The sequence below is a fragment of the Hypanus sabinus genome, chromosome 18, assembly GCF_030144855.1.
Source record: "Hypanus sabinus isolate sHypSab1 chromosome 18, sHypSab1.hap1, whole genome shotgun sequence".
NCBI lineage: Eukaryota > Metazoa > Chordata > Chondrichthyes > Myliobatiformes > Dasyatidae > Hypanus > Hypanus sabinus.
The window spans coordinates 16,911,062-16,928,801 of NC_082723.1; the positions used below are offsets into that span (position 1 = coordinate 16,911,062).

A 17,740-nucleotide genomic window follows, 5' to 3' on the forward strand; every position below is an offset into this window, starting at 1 on the left:
AAGATTGCTGCCCACTGCTGTTCCCCAATTAACTTGGCACTGCTTGAGAAATTTTGTAAGGAAAAATAGGCAAATCTTAATCCATCATTTCATGCAAAATTAATAGAGAGATTCATCCAAAAAGACTACTGGCTGTAATAGCTGGGAGAGATAGATTAACCAAGTACTGAGCAAAGGAGAGTGAATACTCTTGAACACTTACTTTCAGTTTTTGATTTTTCATACTTTACAATTTTCCCTGTTTTGAGCTGTACTGTGGGAAAAAAGAGCATGTGATTCTCAAATAAAAATTCACAGGTATATTGATCAAAATCTTTGGTTGTAATACTCACTTATGTGAACAAAGGGATGGGGGCTGAATACTTTTACAAAGCATTGTAGCTCTGGGTTTTCACGGGATTCTCCTCGTTTCACAGTTGGACTTGAGACCATCCATGGCAGTTTATGGAGTAAGTAGAGCAACTTTCTCTAAACCTTATAACCATATAACATTTACAGCATGGAAACAAGCCATCTCGGCCCTTCTAGTCCGTGCTGAACGCTTACTCTCACCTAATCCCACTGACCAGCACTCAGCCCATAACCCTCCATTCCTTTCCTGTCCATATACCTATCCAATTTTGCTTTAAATGACAATACCGAACTTGCCTCTATCCCTTCTACAGGAAGCTCATTCCACACAGCTACCACTCTCTGATAAAGAAATTCCCCCTCATGTTACCCTTAAACTTTTGCCCCCGAAGTCTCAACTCATGTCAACTTGCTTTCAAGCTCACAATCCTCAAGTTCTTTTTCTTAGTAATATTTATTTCCTTCAGTTTGCCATTTTCACTGAAGCCTTGATTCTCTAATGTATCTGCAGTGTAATTGTTAAAATCATTTTCTTATTCCCATTACAAATTTTCCTATCTCTGTCTGTATTGTTCCAGAGGTTCCACTTATCTACATATTTAGAAGCCTGAGTGAATTATAACAGTCTTTCTGAATAACTAAACGTCAACTTCAGTTAGTAGAGTTGAAAGCTGATGTGCTTGGAAATAATAAATGACAAACACACTGGTGATTTTATTTTATCAATTGTTTTTACATGAACTAAATGGTTGAAATAACATCTTCTACATGTATAATCTTCAGTATTAAAGCAGCCCAAGTAAAAGATTATCTTTACTTATCACATATATGTACATTAAAACACATAGTGCAGCAAATCGGATCAGTTTGGATTGTGCTGGGCAGCCCCCAGGTGACACCACACTTCCAGCGCCTACATAGAATGCCCAGAATTTACTAACCCTAACCAAATACCTTTGGAATGTGGGTGGAGTCTACATGTCCATGGCTATGGAGAGGGCATATAGACTCCTTACAGACAGCGGAGGAATAGAACCCCAATCTTACAGCTGGCAGCTGGCACTGTGAAGTGTTGCACTAACTGCCACCCCTACAAAGTGCGAACAGGAAGTGGATGATGGAAGAAATTGATTAAAGACAAACTTGCTCCATAATGATGAGGACAGGGAGCTACTGAAGTAACAGAATGCAATGTTAATGCAAAGGAAGCTCATGGCTGGAGAAGAAAGGTGAAACCAAAGGCGAGGAGGAATTTACAAATGTTTGAGCCCCTGGAGGCATTCAGTGAGGGCAGTGACAATAGATTTTGTGGGAGAAGGTGAGAAGGCTGCAAAGCTTGGAGGTTGAGGTTAAAACAGATACTTACACGGTGAAATACAGATGAGGATTAATTACGGTGAACGCAAGCTAACATTGAACATCTGAAACAATGACTGGCAAAAGAATACATTATGCAGTTCAAAAAAAGGACGATTATACTTTTTTAAGTACAAATCATAAGAAAATTCAAGCTTATATAGAAGCTAATGGATGAATGCACTACAGGAATAACAATCCTGTCACAAATCATTGTCAACTGCATCTCTCACTATAAAATACTATAACAAGCTTTTAGAATTTTGGCTGTTAAAAGAGAAATGATTTGATGTAGGAGTTGGATGTAGGAGTGTTCAAGAGGCTGGAATTGGAGGCATGCAGAGTATCTTGGGAAATAGAAGTGCAGGAGGATACAGAATTGGGAACGGATCAGGTGGGTATGAAGCATTTCATAAACAGAGAGAACATGATAATTAGGACAATGCCTAACAGCAAGCAGAGAAGAATGCAAGACCAAATTTTCAACAGTATATGAGCACAGGTACATCTGAGTCAGCCATTATCACAGAGAGGGAAATAAGCAGCTTGAGCAATGGGATGTGATTGTAAGCTCATCCCTGCATCGTATACAGGGCCAGTGTAACAAACAACTGCTTCAGTCTCATTGCTCAGAATAGGACAGAACGGGTTACTTAGCGATAGACCAGCGATGGCACCCTAATATTTCTCAATATTTAAATGCAAACGTTACATGATCAGTTTTGAAAAGCAATACAACTAGGAACAGCAGCGGTCACAAGTGTGTTTCTGAGGTAGAACCGAGCCTTATATGCATATACACAGAAAGTGATGCTGTTTTCTTTGATGGCCCTTCTGTGAGGCAGAAGGATGAAAAATATCTGTGGGTCAAAGAAACAGCAGAAAGAACAGTGCAGGAGTGAAAAGAAAAGTTATTGCAGATTTTGACAGCAGGAGTGAAAAACTAGAACTTCAGAAGAAAATTTGGTGAAGCTTTCAAACCCAAAGGACAATAAAAACATAGGACAAGCCACAGCGCTGATTAGGGTGGTATGGTAACGTAATGGTTATAGCACAATGCTTTACAGTGCAGGTGACGCAAGTTCAATTCCCGCCATTGCCTGTAAGGAGTTTGTACGTTACCCCATGACGGCATGGGCTTTTCTCTGGGTTCTCTGGTTTCCTTCCACAGTCCAAAGACGTTCCAGTTGGTAGGTTAGTTGGTCATTGTAAATTGTCCCGTAATTAGACTAAGATTAAATCGAAGCATTGCTGGGCAGCATGGCTCAAAGGGCCTATTCCGCACTGTATCTCAATAAATTTTAGAAAATAAAATAAATAAATAAGCTGGTGATGGAAGCAACAGCTTCAATAGACATAAAAGGCAAATGGATAGGCTTCTGATGAGGGAAATTAGGGCCTGAGAGAAAATTTAATATAAAAAAGTGTTATACTCTTGTCCTTACCCATATTCAAAAAGTATGCTCTTAGCATGTTCAACTGAGCTTTACTTCAACACATTGCTGGCAAATATAACATTCTGCACATATTTTAATTAATTGCAGACTATTTCTGCATTCTGTAGAACCACAGATAATGTATATTTGGATTCACTTAGCAGCTCAAAATTTGAAAGAAACCTCTAAAAGATGCAATCACCTTCAAAGTAAAAACTGCCTGCCCCAACTAACTAAAATAATATTAATTACACAAATGGTTTCTCCCCTGTCTGACTCAGCCACTAACATCAGGTTTAACTAAATAATGTATTGAGATTAGGGACACTACAGTAGCATAGCAGTTAGGGTAATGCTGTCATACCGAGTGGATTTCCTCCGGGTACTCTGATTTCCTCCCACATTCCAAAGACATACTTGTTCGTAGGTTATTTGGTCACATGGGTGATATTGGGTCCTGTGGGCTCATGGACAGAAAGGGCCTGTTACTGTGGTATATTTTTAAATTAATAAAAATAAAACGGGAGAACAAAACATCTCATTGTATGTTTCATCCCCATATCTGGACCATACTCTGAATGCACACTATCAGTGTCATTTCAATTGTATCGTGTCACAACAAGCCTGGAAGGGCTTGTTACTGTCCTGTATCTCTAAATAAATAAATGAAATTGCCAAGCAGAAGGAAGCTATACCTTTTAAAGAAGGGTGACTGCACCTGATCGATTGCCTTTTCCTTGATTCCAAATCTGTGAGGGCTCCACAAAGTCATCCATTGTCAAATGGTGTCTTTTTGTCAGGTCAGTTGCTGTCACTTCCCAGCTAGAGTTCAGCCCCAGTTCATGCTTGGAGCAAAGCCGTGATGAGTTTTGGAGCCTGATGATTCTGGAGAACCTAAGCTAGCTATTTCTGAGCAGGTAATGGAGGAATAATTACTACATGATAGTCAGCATTTATAGATTTATGCACATTTTATTTCATATCTATACTTCAACCTCTAACTTTATTTATTTAATTACTTATAATTGTTGGATGTTGTTTTTTGTGGCACGTTTCACCAACACAGCACAGAAAGATCTTAATACATGTAAATGTATGGTGCAAATAAAGTTGATCCTTGATAAGCGCACGCCGTCACATTGTTGAAACACTTGGAATAAGCTGGTGGTGATTCATTGATTGGATTTGTCACATAAATGTGATAGAACATACCTGGGCAACTTTTCACACTGTATATGCAGGCAGATGAGCTCCATTATACTGTGACTTTGCCTAAAGGTTCTGGTTAGTACTGAAGCACAAGCCTTCAGCAGTACAGCTGGGATGTCTAGCAGGGCTTTGCTGTATCCAGCATCTTAATAGCATATGGAGGGAACTTGAATTGTCTCAGGACTGGTTTCTCTAATGATGGGAAAAGAAGACATGGCAGATTTAGATCAGGAGATTCTGCAGATTTTTTTTAAAAAAATTTCTTGGAGGGGAGTATGAAAATCAGATGGCTGGTTGTGGGGCATCATGAATCATTTAAAGCTAGACATATTAGAAATGCCAGGCAGGCACATTAAAAAAGCTTTTCTGTTTGCATTCAAAAACATAGCATATAACTTGACAGAAAAATTGTTCAAAATTTAAATTCTGCACAATGCTCTATATTGAAATGACCTTTTGTTCAACAGCCTTTCAAACACCAATCCAAAAGTATTAATGCCCTAGACACCCACTGGGAGTTGGATCCTGGCAGCAGGATTTACCAGTGTCCTTGAGATGGCTGAAAATAGACTGCAATACAATTTCCTAATTTCCAATAACTTGTGTGTACTTGCAGCTCCTGTCTCAAGCATTCACAAATGAAGGTGGTCTCTGCTCAGAACTGGAAGGTTGGAAAGAAAAGATTTTTTTTAAAAAGAATCAGATACTTAACATCACGCCTTCAAGATTTTATTGATCTTACTTGCTCAAATATTGCTGTATAATCAGTGCTTCACATATCACATGCAATACATTGCTCACATAAGTTAAGAGCTGTAACATGAAAGACATAATTGGGACATGCAATCAAACAAGTGGAAGTGAGAAACATTAATGATGTGGATTCCAGGTTGCTTTTTGTCTCTGGCACCCCAGAGCCTCCATGTGCATTGGCTCAGGACATGATCAGAAAGTAGCAGAGAGGGCAGAGGCTGCACAGATATTTCTCAACAACAACATAAATGGTTGTTCTTCAAAGGAACATCAACACAAATTTTAACATCAGTTAGGTAGCATTTTTCTTGAAAATATCTGTTCATAAGGTTACTCAAGCACCAGCAGTCCTCAGTGACTTTACCTGAACAGCAGTTCAAACAGAGGTCATCCGAGACAAGTAGGAGATAAACACTGATGCCAACTGAAGCATCCTATCTGCATGTCCACATGATATCAGTCAATTGATCACAGAGCAGGAATCATATCAGGAAGCTTGTCTTAATTGTTTAATACATTAGAAATACATTTACCCAATGGGATGTTGAGGAAGCTAGATGCAAACATTTATTGAAATAATAAACACGCTGGAAACACTCAGCAGGTCAGGTACCAGAAACAGATCAAAAGCTCCATATCGATGGCCCCTTCATCAGAAGTAGGAAGTGAGTCAGAAAGAAAGATGGCGAAGGAGGAATGGATCAGACGAAGAGTGAGACCAGTGTTGTTGAATTGGTTTGCTGCTTATATAGTGATCTAGTTGAAAAATCAATGAGGGGAGTTAGAAAGAAGGAAAACAAACAAAGGGCCATGTGAAAACAATGAAATACAGATGAGAGCTGTTACTGACTTCTGAAATCTGAAGAATGCTCAGCGGATCACGCAGAACCTGCAGAGAGAGAACTGAGTTAAGTCCTAGAGTTAGAGTTAATATTGCATAGGCAATATGTAGTTTACACTAAGTTATCTGAAATAGATGAATTTGTTATTGAAATCTGAAGATTGCTAGTCAAAGAGGTGCCATTCCTCAAGCTTGCATTGGGCCTTATCAAAAAAGTGCAGAAAGCCCCAGACATTCTCCCATTCCTAAGGCTCAACCCAACCACGAGGAACAACAACTAATCCTGCCTTTGGACGATAGGGAATCTTTGGGGTCTCAATATCAATTTGAAGTTTCAGATGACTTATTTTTCCTGCTTGTATCAGAACTTTTCTGTTTTGCTATGAATATTCATCTGTAATGTTATCTCAGTTTTCTCTCTGCACATTCACTGCCTGTTCTGCTGTTTTACAGCTTTTACAAGCCTATTTGCTTTCTAACCGGTCTCGTCAATCTAACAACCACACTGCTCCGTAAACAATTTTGGCAACCATGACTGCACCATATCGGGAATATCCGCTTTGTCATATCCATCCCCCAAGATCTCCACCATCTTGGAGCTTACACTTTCCTAGTTCTAACAAAACAAAATTACTACTTGAAATGTTACCAACTTCTCTTTCCACAGATGCTGACTGACCTGCTAAGTTCCCGTGACTTTTTTTTGTTAAATTTCAGATTTCCAGTACTGCAACTTTGATTTTCATGAACAGTTAATGCACTGGTTACAAGCCATTTCAATAAGTTATTGATCTATTTCTATATGTTTTTCATCTATTTACTCTTATACATCCTCTTACTCAGTAAATCATCAATAGTAATACAGTACGAAAGTAGGACCAACAACCAAGATCAAGGAGCAATCCAAGCCAATAACATAATACATGTTTACCCAGCTCTTCAGAATTACTGATAATGAGTTACCATTTTAAAGTCATCAGGATTAAAAAAAACACACAAATATATTTAGACTCCAACATAACTGACAACACACAAATGCTTGAACAGGAAAAGGGTGACAACAAAGCTGACAATTTGGCAAATATCCAGGAACAAATGTAGAATAAAGCACAGCAACAATGTATGCGTGATAAACCACTAATCACAGAACTATCAGTGCCCAGAGCCAGGACCTTACAGTTAATTTTCTATACGAGGCTGCATTGGGAGTTCAAGGTTTCAATCAAGTCATGCCTGGTTCCCAACCTTTAAAACGTTTAAAGATCTTTGTCAGATCACACTAAATATATAAACTAGTGAAACAAAAATGTAAACTTTTAGCCATTTTGTTGCTGATATGGTTAACAGTATACATGAAGAAAGATGATAATACAAAATACAACGAGAGTACATGAGACACAAAGAAAGAAGGAAAAATGCCACATTATAATCCCTAACACATTTATCCCGAAGTGTAATCCAATAGGATCTACTGCTTTCCCAGCGTATATGACGAATAAACTCTTCTCGGGCTTCCTGCCGGGTACAGGTTTTGAATATAACCAACGTTTTGTTGACCAACTCTGCCATCCTCATCAGCAATGATGCCTGGGCATGTCTAGTCTGGTGGTATTTATATCCCTGTAGTCCATCCCTCGTGATGGTCCAAAACCCACATCAAGGAGCACAGGTGGAGTATCCATTTGGGTTACCCAGAGAAATCAGTGGTAGCAGGACATTGCATTCGTAATGGGCATAGGATTGACTTCAAAGGCACAGAACCACTGTGCTTTTGGGACCACCCAGTAAAGGAAGCCATTGAAATAAAACTGGAGGAAAAGAATTTTAACAAAGGACTCACTTTAAGTAAGAACTGGAATTTGATTGTAAATAAGATAGGAGAACAGAAACCTGATTGGATGACGACTAACCAATGATGAGCGACGAACAACAGGGATATAAATACCATCAGACTAGACATTCCCAGGTGTCATTCCTGACAAAGATGGCAGAGTCGGTCATCAAATATCAGTTATCATCGATACTTGTACCTGGCTGGAAGCCTGAAAAGAGCTTATTCGTTGTAATCCAATACTTGACTGCTGCTCAGAAATCAGTACTCAAACAATAAAAGGCAACAAGACCCAAAAAAAATTGCCAAGTAACTAATTTAATGTCGAGAATCTAAACAAAGCACTGAAAATTAATTCCTCAATCTCTTTCTCCAATCTTAAGTCTCTGACCATTTATGACCTTAGTGATATAATCAGAACCACTGATTCTGCAAATGTCAGTCTTGTACTGTCACCTCAATGAATGAGCAATAGTCAAGAATAAAAAATGGTGCTTGTCTAAATCATTTGGTTCCAAGACTTAATTAAATACAAGAAAGGGGAAGTAAATTAAAACTAAAATACTTATTTTTTGCTATTTTAAGAGACGGGGTCTGAAGGATTGAATACATTTACTGACTCTTTACAGCCTTTCTTGAAATACACACCGATATAATACAACTGGATATTATGATTGACTAGTTTTTATTTAAATGCACATACCAGATACAGACTCAATCTGGTGCTGTGTGATCTCTGCAAAGACATTGTGTATTTTTAGAATTGTGTAAAACACAAAGATATATCTCAGGTTTTGCAAAGCCGAAACCAGGTTAAGTGTTGGTTCTTTTACGGAAATAGCATCTCTGGAATATGTAGGCAGCAGATGTTTTCAGTGGACCCAACTTCTTTTAAGTGAGAGAAACCAGTTTCCCAAAGGGGTGAGATCACCACCTAAAACATTTAATTCCATATATTAACTAGAGCAGTTTCATAATCCACTTTTGATTGTTGAAAGCTATTGGAGAGGAATCCTCCAAATTTATTCCCACAAATGTCTACACTTTATCTGTCATTTTGTTTATGCCAGAGTGCACAGATTTCAATGATATGGAGATAGTACATACTGTAAACATGAGATTCTGCAGATGCTAGCAATCCTGAGTAACATACACAAAATGCTGGGCAACTCAGCAGGTCAGGCAGCATCTATGGAAAGGAATAAAGAGTCAACGTGTTGGGCTGAGACCCTTCATCAGGACTAGCTTAAGGGTTTCGGTGCAAAAAGTCTATTTCAAAGTCATTCATTATGCATGGAAATCAAGTGACTTCCAATGCACAGTAAGCAGAAAATGTGCTCAAGAAAGGAAGACTATGTGGTGAAGCATAAAGAGACAGGGTTACCTATGTTAAGGCATCAGTCACTAAAGATGCCACTCATGCTCCAGATAAGATCTTTGATTTTTAGTTGGGGGGGGGGGGGGTTTCATGGGAAACAGGGAACCATTCCTATTAGCATCTTGCTACAATGTCCAAGCATTATTTAGTGAAGACAATCTCCCAGTATGGCCTCATCTCAACTTTCAGAGATACATCATCTGCTTTAGGTCCATTGTTAGGAACAGCAATTCTCTTTGAGAATCATCATTTGGCACTTCTCATTTGACTCCGTGGTTACAGATCAGGGATTCATGCCTCTTGGGTACTTAATTCCTTGCCTACCATATGATAAGAAAATTATTGGCCTGAGAACACCTGCAGAAATTAGCATGTCCCCAATCAGAAACATTTCAGTGTGTATTTCCACGTGCTATGGAATTTCTAATCCATTTACCTTCATGTTGAAAATTAGTCTTCAATTTTCAAGTGTACATATTGGCAAGGCATTTCAGATCTGAATATTTGATATTCAGTTCTTTTTGGATTAATTATATTTTTGCATAAAATGGAATATATCCATAAAACAAGTATATTTGTGGCAACTGGTGACACAGTATAGCCCAGTTATTTTTCTACCCCACTCATCCTGATTGGATCTAGAATTCGCTGGCTTCCTGCTGGGGGAAACAGGATCATTCAGAGGTGAATTGATGCATGTTTCTTTCTAGTCAATGCTCTGAAAAGCCAAGATTCTTTTTGACTGATGAATTTTAAAAAAACACTACAAATAAATAAATGAACTGAGGATCAAACTTATGAAATTATTTAGGTCCTTTTATTCTTCAGGAATCAGCAGGCCAAACCCAAGCTAACCACTGTGAACATAATGTTAATTAAACAATGAGTAGCCTACAAAGTCCTTAAAGGAATGAATTTATTCACAGTTTAATCATCATACTTATTATAATATTCAGCAATTATCTCCCATGTATTAAAATACGTTTTGTTCAATATTACATATGCTCACAGAGGACTAGTTTTAGCAATTAGTATGAAATTTTATTTATTTAGAGATACAATGCAAAATAGACCCTTCCAGTGCCACGAGCCAAGCTGCCCAGCAACCTTCCTATTTAACACTAGCTTAATCACATGACAATTTACAATGACCAATACTATCCAGTGCACCTCTGAATGAAAACACAGAATCCAGCTTAAACACTGAAATTCAAGATAAAGCAAATAAAAATCTAATTGTTTGAGAGGTATAGAGCTTTCCTTTCTTAAAAGGTTACAACCTTTTCTTTATCCTTGTAATTTATTACAATTAATTGATTCACAGAAATAAAATTTACTTCAGGAAGATAATTCAGTGTGGCATTTTGTTATTAAATTAGCACAAAAATGCCAATAGCTCATTTTTCTTCTTTACTTGAAAGTGAAAATTGTGGAACTTAATCAGTCAAACAGCAAGGAGCCATTCAACCCACCATGTGCATGCCAACCACAGATACTGGTCCCATCTCCATCAACTGGACTTTGGAGTTCAGCCTCATGAGTATATTTACAAAGATAGGACCAAGATGACACTGGAAATGGCACAACTGGTTGTTAACAACTGACAAGATCTAGATCCTTTAACAAGATGATTGCAAACATTATTCTCCCACAGTAATTTCAATTACACTTACAGTTAACAGGTAGAAGGCTTCATTATTAGGAAATTCTTTAATGCTTTTGGGACAATTCTACTTAAATAATCACCAATAGATTCCCTATATTTGTAGACCATTATGATAGGAGAGGGATATTCAAGTTTTAATAAAATTCATGATGTCACTGCCAGTTATTAAAGCTCACATCAAGATGATTAAGGGAGAGAAATTTATTTTACATCTTTTGGGAAAAGATGTACATCTTGGTCAATGAACAAATTCCACAAAAGAAACATTTCAGCACTCATATCCAAGAACATATTATTTCAACTAACCAAGAAAATCTCCCCAAGAATAGATATTTTGCTATGCTGGGAAAAGTCAGGGTATTACACTCATCTCTGGTCACCTCCATTATTCTGAGGATGTGGAAGCTTTGGAGAGAGAGCTGAAGAGGTTTATCAGGATGTGCTACAGAGGTTGGACAAACAGGAGCTGTTTCTCTGGAGTGGCAGTGGCTGTGAACCTGACAGAAGTTTATAAAATGAAAGGCATAGATAGCCAGTATTTTAATCCTAAACTCAAAATGTCTGAAACTAGTGGGCATGCATTTAAGGTGAGAGAGGTCAAGTTCAAAGGAGATGTGTGGGTAAGTTTTTTTCACCATACATAATGGTCAGTCCTTGGAATGCATTGTCATGGGGTGGTGGTGCAGGCTGATGCAACAAAAGCACCTAAAAGGCTCTTAGCTAGGCACATGAATATGAAGAGACTGGAGAGGCCAGTCCATTTGTAGGCAGAAGTATTAGCATTAGTTAATTAGATTAGCACAAAATTGTGGGCCAAATGGTTTGTTGTATTATTCTATGTTCTAAAAAGTTTTCTCTCCACCCCTCAGAAATTATATTGAAGTACATATAACATGGAAATCAACTTACACTTGAAAAAAATGAGCATTTAACTGATCAGAGAGCACAGCAATTATACTTTGGGCTGTTAGGAACTGCTCTTTAACTGCAAAATAATATTCAAATTGTGCAATACAACAATCTGTTCATTTATACATCAAGCTTCTGAATTTCCACTCTGGATTATTGATCTGAACCCAATGGGACTGCACTATATGTGTCAAATTGAGATTGGGTATGCCCAGACTAAGTTCTCAGGATCATGGCAACTAAGGACTCTATATTTTTTAATTAAAATCAAAACTGCTAATGCTGGATAAGTAAAATTAAATCCAAAAAAAAAATTGCAAATACACAGCAGGTCAGGCAATATCTGTGGAAAGAGGTGCAGGGTAAACATTATAATTTAGAGGCCTGGTCAGGCAATAACCTCGTCCTTAATGTCAACAGGATAAAGAAGAACTTCAGGAGAACTCTCACATCCTGCACACCTTCTCATGATCCCAGAACACATTCTACACTATCAAGAAAACTCACCAAAGTCTCTACTTTCTGAGGAGGCTAAACAGAACTGGACTGTGAACACCAATACTCACAACCTTCAACAATATGCAATAGAGAAAATCTTAACATGCTGCATCACTGTATGTACAGAAACTGCACTGCAGTGGACAGGAAGGTTTTCTAATGTGTTATCAAAACTGCCCAACGCATCAGCATCACCAGCCGACTCGCCATTAAGGACATTATATAAAGAAAGATGCCAGAGGAAGGCCAACAATATAATGAAGAATCCCACCCACCATGTTCATGGACTTTTTGTCCCACTCCGGGCAGGGCTATGTAGCATCGACACCAGGACCACCAGACTCAAAAGCAGTAAGGCTGATCAACACCTCCAGCCATTAACTCATCCCACCACCGATACTATCACTTCCTTTAACTGGTGTCAATGTACAGATGCTATCTTATGTATTAATTATTGTGTTTCTATTATTGTGTTCTTCATCTTAGTGTGTTTATTAATGGTACATTGGATCTGGAGTAACAATCATTTTATTCTCCTTTATACATGTGTATAGGAAATTATATTGAACAATCTTGAATTGCAAATATCCTTCAGTGGAACTGCGAAAAAGAGAAGATTGTTTTAATTTGCAGGAAGGTTGGTTATAAAGAAAAAAGGAAATATATGATTAGGCCAGGATGACATAGTGATAAGTGCTTCTCATCGATAACATAATGAGGATAGTTAGCAGGAGGCATGTTTGGTTTTTCTCCCTCTCACTGCCTTTATTAATCTGTTAATCACATAGCTTCATTAACAGCTTGCCACCAGATCAACCTTGGCCTCACTATTTCAGAGAGAATTCCTCTGTCATGTTTTGCAGAGTTCCTTTACCATTTGAGACCATTCCCTTTTATTTATTTATTTATTTGTTTGTTTGTTTATTTATTTATTTAGGGGGCGAGAGTACAGCAATAGGCACGTCTGGCCCAATGAGCCTGCACTGCCCAATTACACCCCCGTGGTCAATTAACCTACTAGAATGAGTGTGGAAACTAGAGCACCTGAAGGAAATCCCTTACTGACAATGGTGGGAATTGAGCCTGAGTCACTGGTGTTATAATAGTGCTACACTAATCACTATGCTACCCTGCTGTCCCAGATGGTCCTTTAAGACCATATGGCGCTGTAAGTCTATGCAGACTCTCATAGTAACCCTATTCCAGTAACCACTGACATTAAACTTTTTCTCTCACGTGCTCATTGACTCATCCCTCCCCCAACCACCACTTTCTAATTCTGCTACCACTTATTAACACTTGGAATGAATCAATCAGCACATCTTTAGGATGTGAAGGAAATGGGTACCCAGACGAAACCCACAGAATGTGTACACTCCAAACAACATCGGAGATCAAATGTAAACCAGTATCATAGTAGCTGTGAGACAAGTTACTTGTACATGTTCTGATGAAGGGTCTTTGACCAGAAAGGTTCTCCGTTTATCGTTCAGCTGCTGTCTGACCTGCTATGGTTTAGCATTGTGCTAATTACTGTTCAGATGATATAAAGAGTCTATTTCTCTTGACACTGGAGATTACTCTCACTGTAAAGGTGCTGCGGAAAAGTAGAGATCCAAGAGATGCAACTTGGATTCAAAAGGGAACAAAAAGCCAGAAGGTTTGACTGGATAAGAAGAGCTGAAGTATAGAAATAGTCTTAAGGATTTTGCATGATGATAAATTATATAATTTGGGCCCTAATGGGAGCCCTGACCCACAATCATGTGTTAACTGGGGTCATTTTGCATTCCCAGGCTATTATTCTGAACAGCAGCATATTTGAGATCATAGTCACACCGATTGTGGAGTAGAGTATGGAAAAAGTATGGTTGAGTTCATGACTTTATGCCTGAACCGATCAACTAACAATAGCAGCAGCATAAGAGGTGCATTTGCAATAAAAAAATAAATATGAACTTCAACTACTAGAAGCATTCCAACTAAATTGATAATAATACATTAAAAAAACACAATGGAAAAAAACATCTGCTTCTGAACATGCCTGTCTCATTGAGAATGGAAGTCTTTTGATGTAACTTTTTTGATCAAATCTTCCCTTCTCGGGTTTCTAACTTCGAGTAAACATTCGTGTTCATGTGACCTCCTACTGCAAACTATAATAAAATTAAAATGCCTTTTTCCCACTGCATAAAAAAAAGCAAGCACGCCTGTCTAAATTCCTTTGTTTTTGTCTTTTTATTGTGTGGGCAAGGATCTTTGAAGCATTTTGCTTTAACATTTTTGAAGTACCCAAAACAGTCCTGAAGGACTGCAAACTTCACCTTGGCTTTCCCTAATGCCACAGCTGAAGTCTTTTAGAAGTGTATTTGCTGAGTAGCTTGTCATGGAGATATAGCTGGTCACAGTGGATACAATCAGACAGAAATCAGGGAGTTTTCAAAACTTATGCAATGAATAGACCTTCTACAGTACTGGTGTTTACAAAATGTATCAAGTGGCTAACACAGATAGTGAGTGGTCTTGTTTTGTTGAAGTCAACCTGAGAATGCTCCAATTTTTCCTGCTCTTTAAAGAGTGCTGTCATTTAAACAAAATATTAGTCATCCAGAAAGAGCCTAATCTAAACAAACCAGAATCAAGCCCAAAAGACTGCTAAGTCAGATACATACCTTTATCTTTATTTTGCCTGAATATGACTTGTTTTGTTCTTGATTTGCAACCAAATATGCTCTAAACATGCACTGATTGTTAAAAAAAGCTGTTTCAAACAGTAGATCAATACGAACACTCAGGCAAAAAGTGAGGTGTCAATAAGAAAATCAACAAGCTAAAAGATGATTAAAAATAAACAATGAGGCAAAAAAGGAAACGAAATAATACACTTGTGATTTCATACAGAAAGGGGGAAGAGAAAGACAAAAAAAGGGCAATCTGTCAATCATAAGGTTACACGACTTCTGAAATGTTTCCACCAGAGGCTCTAAAAGCAATTGTGCAAGACATATTATATAGATAATTATTTTACTACTAGATGTAACCAGACTGTCTGAATTTGCAATGTGTTAAGTGAGCAATGTGCACTACAGCATACAATCAAGCTGTACAATATTAAGCAAAACAATTTAAATATATCAAAGATACACTCTCCATTGTAACTTACAAAATACATCACCATGCAGTAGTTATCAATTCTACCTCTTAATTTAAAAACAAATATTAAATATAATAAAAAATGTTAAAAGGATTTTTAAAAATCCAAAACAAATAAGGGTTGCATTAAATGGATCAAGTCAGAGCTCTGAAAGGATTTCATTAACTAGACTGATAGTGTTCTGTGCACATTAAATTCAACCCAATCACGCCCAAATGCAATACAAACAAAAAAAAGTGTTTTCTTATTTTTCTTGGTTGGTCTTTTCTTAGAAACTATACATTATTATGTAAAGGAACAAAATTTCCTTACTGTCCAAACCATTGTTACTAATGAAATATCTATCACTTCACAAACTGGGAAGAGAATTTTCTTTTCCTTAAGTACAAGAAAGAACACTTAATGTGCAATATGCAAAACTACTAGATGGTCAAGGTTTAAAGTAGCTATGGTTATGAATAACAATTCTGTGCCTTTTATTAATAGTACCATGTGCATGTCATTTAATATACTAAACTAGTATGAATTCTAGAACATGGTGAAATAAAATTTCAACATGCAATTCAAATCAGGCAATGTTATACTCTATTCAAAGCAATGATTAGGTTCTGTGGCATTAATATTAACCATGGGTATCTGATTGCAGGCTATTCATCAGCTGACCAGAAGAAAATATTATACCACTGAGATCTACATCTATGAAACAGGTAAAGCAGCAGGGAAACTTGTATTGCAAGGGCTTACGATCAAACAACAGCTCCAACTTCAATCTTTGTCAGGAAAGGCAGATTTTTGTCACATTTTGGCCCTGGTATACATTCTGATCTGCCCTTTCTTATTTTATACAATCTTTGACAGAACACAAATTAATAAACCAACAAAATTTAAAACAAAACATCTGAAATAAATGCTTGGAGTTTGGACCAGTTACAGTACAATAATTGACAGTCATAGAACCTACAAGTCTGACTTCACACCTGACAGATGTCAGCATGGCTTTGAAAAATTGTCCACTTTGTTTTAAAAGAAAAGATGATACAACCAGAGTACAATTTCACAACTAAATGAACAGTATACATGATAAAACAGTTCCATTTAAAGCACAAAACACTCACAAAACCTCCACTTTGCTGCTAATATTTTCAGACAATACAAGACCAATTTCTTTTGTTGTTCGTTATAAACACTATTTGAAGTGGTCAGGACAGCCCAACAAAAAATTCACAGCTAGAGCATTTTAATTGTCAAATATTGTAAAAAAAAAGGCAAAGATTCATGCTCCTTTTGATCAAGTCTTTCCAAAAAAAAACTGAGGCATTTGACTACCGCAGAGTTCAAGTTTAAAAAAAACATTTTGGGTTCTTAAGCTGAGATTGGCAAATGGATACAAGCAAAAGAGCTCAGCTTGCACACACTCGTGCACTCCTGTTCACATCTGGGTGAAGGTGAGCGACTGCTGGACCATCGAGCTTCTGCACAGAACCGTTCAAATGGCATCAAAATGGTTCAATCCTTGGTCATCTGGAAAGAATGCAATAAATTGTCAAGACGATACAACTGCCAGTTCCATGCACAAGAATTGGGGCTAGCTGATAGCTGTTTCCTCCAAGTGTCTAATGTCTGATTGTTCACTTATTTCTCAATAAATTTCTTATTTGCAATCAGAGAACTGATCTGAATTTTGCATGGAAACTCAGTTGATTGTTATAGCACTGAAAATGATGAAAGCATGACCCTTCTGATCCAACCCAAGTACAATATGAATATTCATAGTCAAATGTAGGAACTATGCTTTGTAGAGTTTACCAGCAGCGATTACCCACCAACACAGCAGCCAGCCAGTAAGCAAACACAAAATACTCTGCAGACGCTGGGGTCAAAGCAACACACACAACACACTGGAGGAACTCAGCAAGTCGGGCCGCATCTGTGACAACAAAACAGTCAACGTTTTGGGCCGAGACCCTTTGTCAGAACTGAAGAGGGAAGGTGCAGGGGCTCTATAAAGAAGGTGGCAGAGGGTGGGAAGGAGAAGTCTGGTGGGTGCCAGGTGAAAAACCAGTAAGGGGAAAGATCAAGGGGTGGGGGAGGGGAAGCAGGGAGGGGATAGGCAGAAAAGGTGAAGAAGGAATGTAAGGGGAAAGCACTAGCACTATGGGTAGTAGAAGCAGGCGGAACCATGAGGGACGTGACAGGCAGCTGGAGGAGGAGGTAGAGTGAAACCGGGATGGGGGAAGAGAGGGGGAGGGAATTACTGGAAGTTGGAGAATTTGATGTTCATGCCAAGGGGCTGGAGGCTACCCAGACGGTATAGGAGGTGTTGCTTCTCCAACCTGAGTTTGGCCTCATCGTGGCAGT

At 38.1% G+C, this 17,740-nt stretch overlaps 1 protein-coding gene across 1 annotated transcript in view; it reads right to left on the reverse strand.

Moving 5' to 3' along the window:
• Positions 1-14,888: 14,888 nt before the first annotated feature.
• LOC132407359 (neuronal calcium sensor 1) overlaps positions 14,889-17,740 on the reverse strand; it is a 75,385-nt gene continuing 72,533 nt past the window's right edge. The window contains exon 9 of the mRNA XM_059993729.1: positions 14,889-16,903. The gene's annotated coding sequence lies outside the window, so the exon portion shown is untranslated. The remainder of the gene's footprint in view (positions 16,904-17,740) is intronic.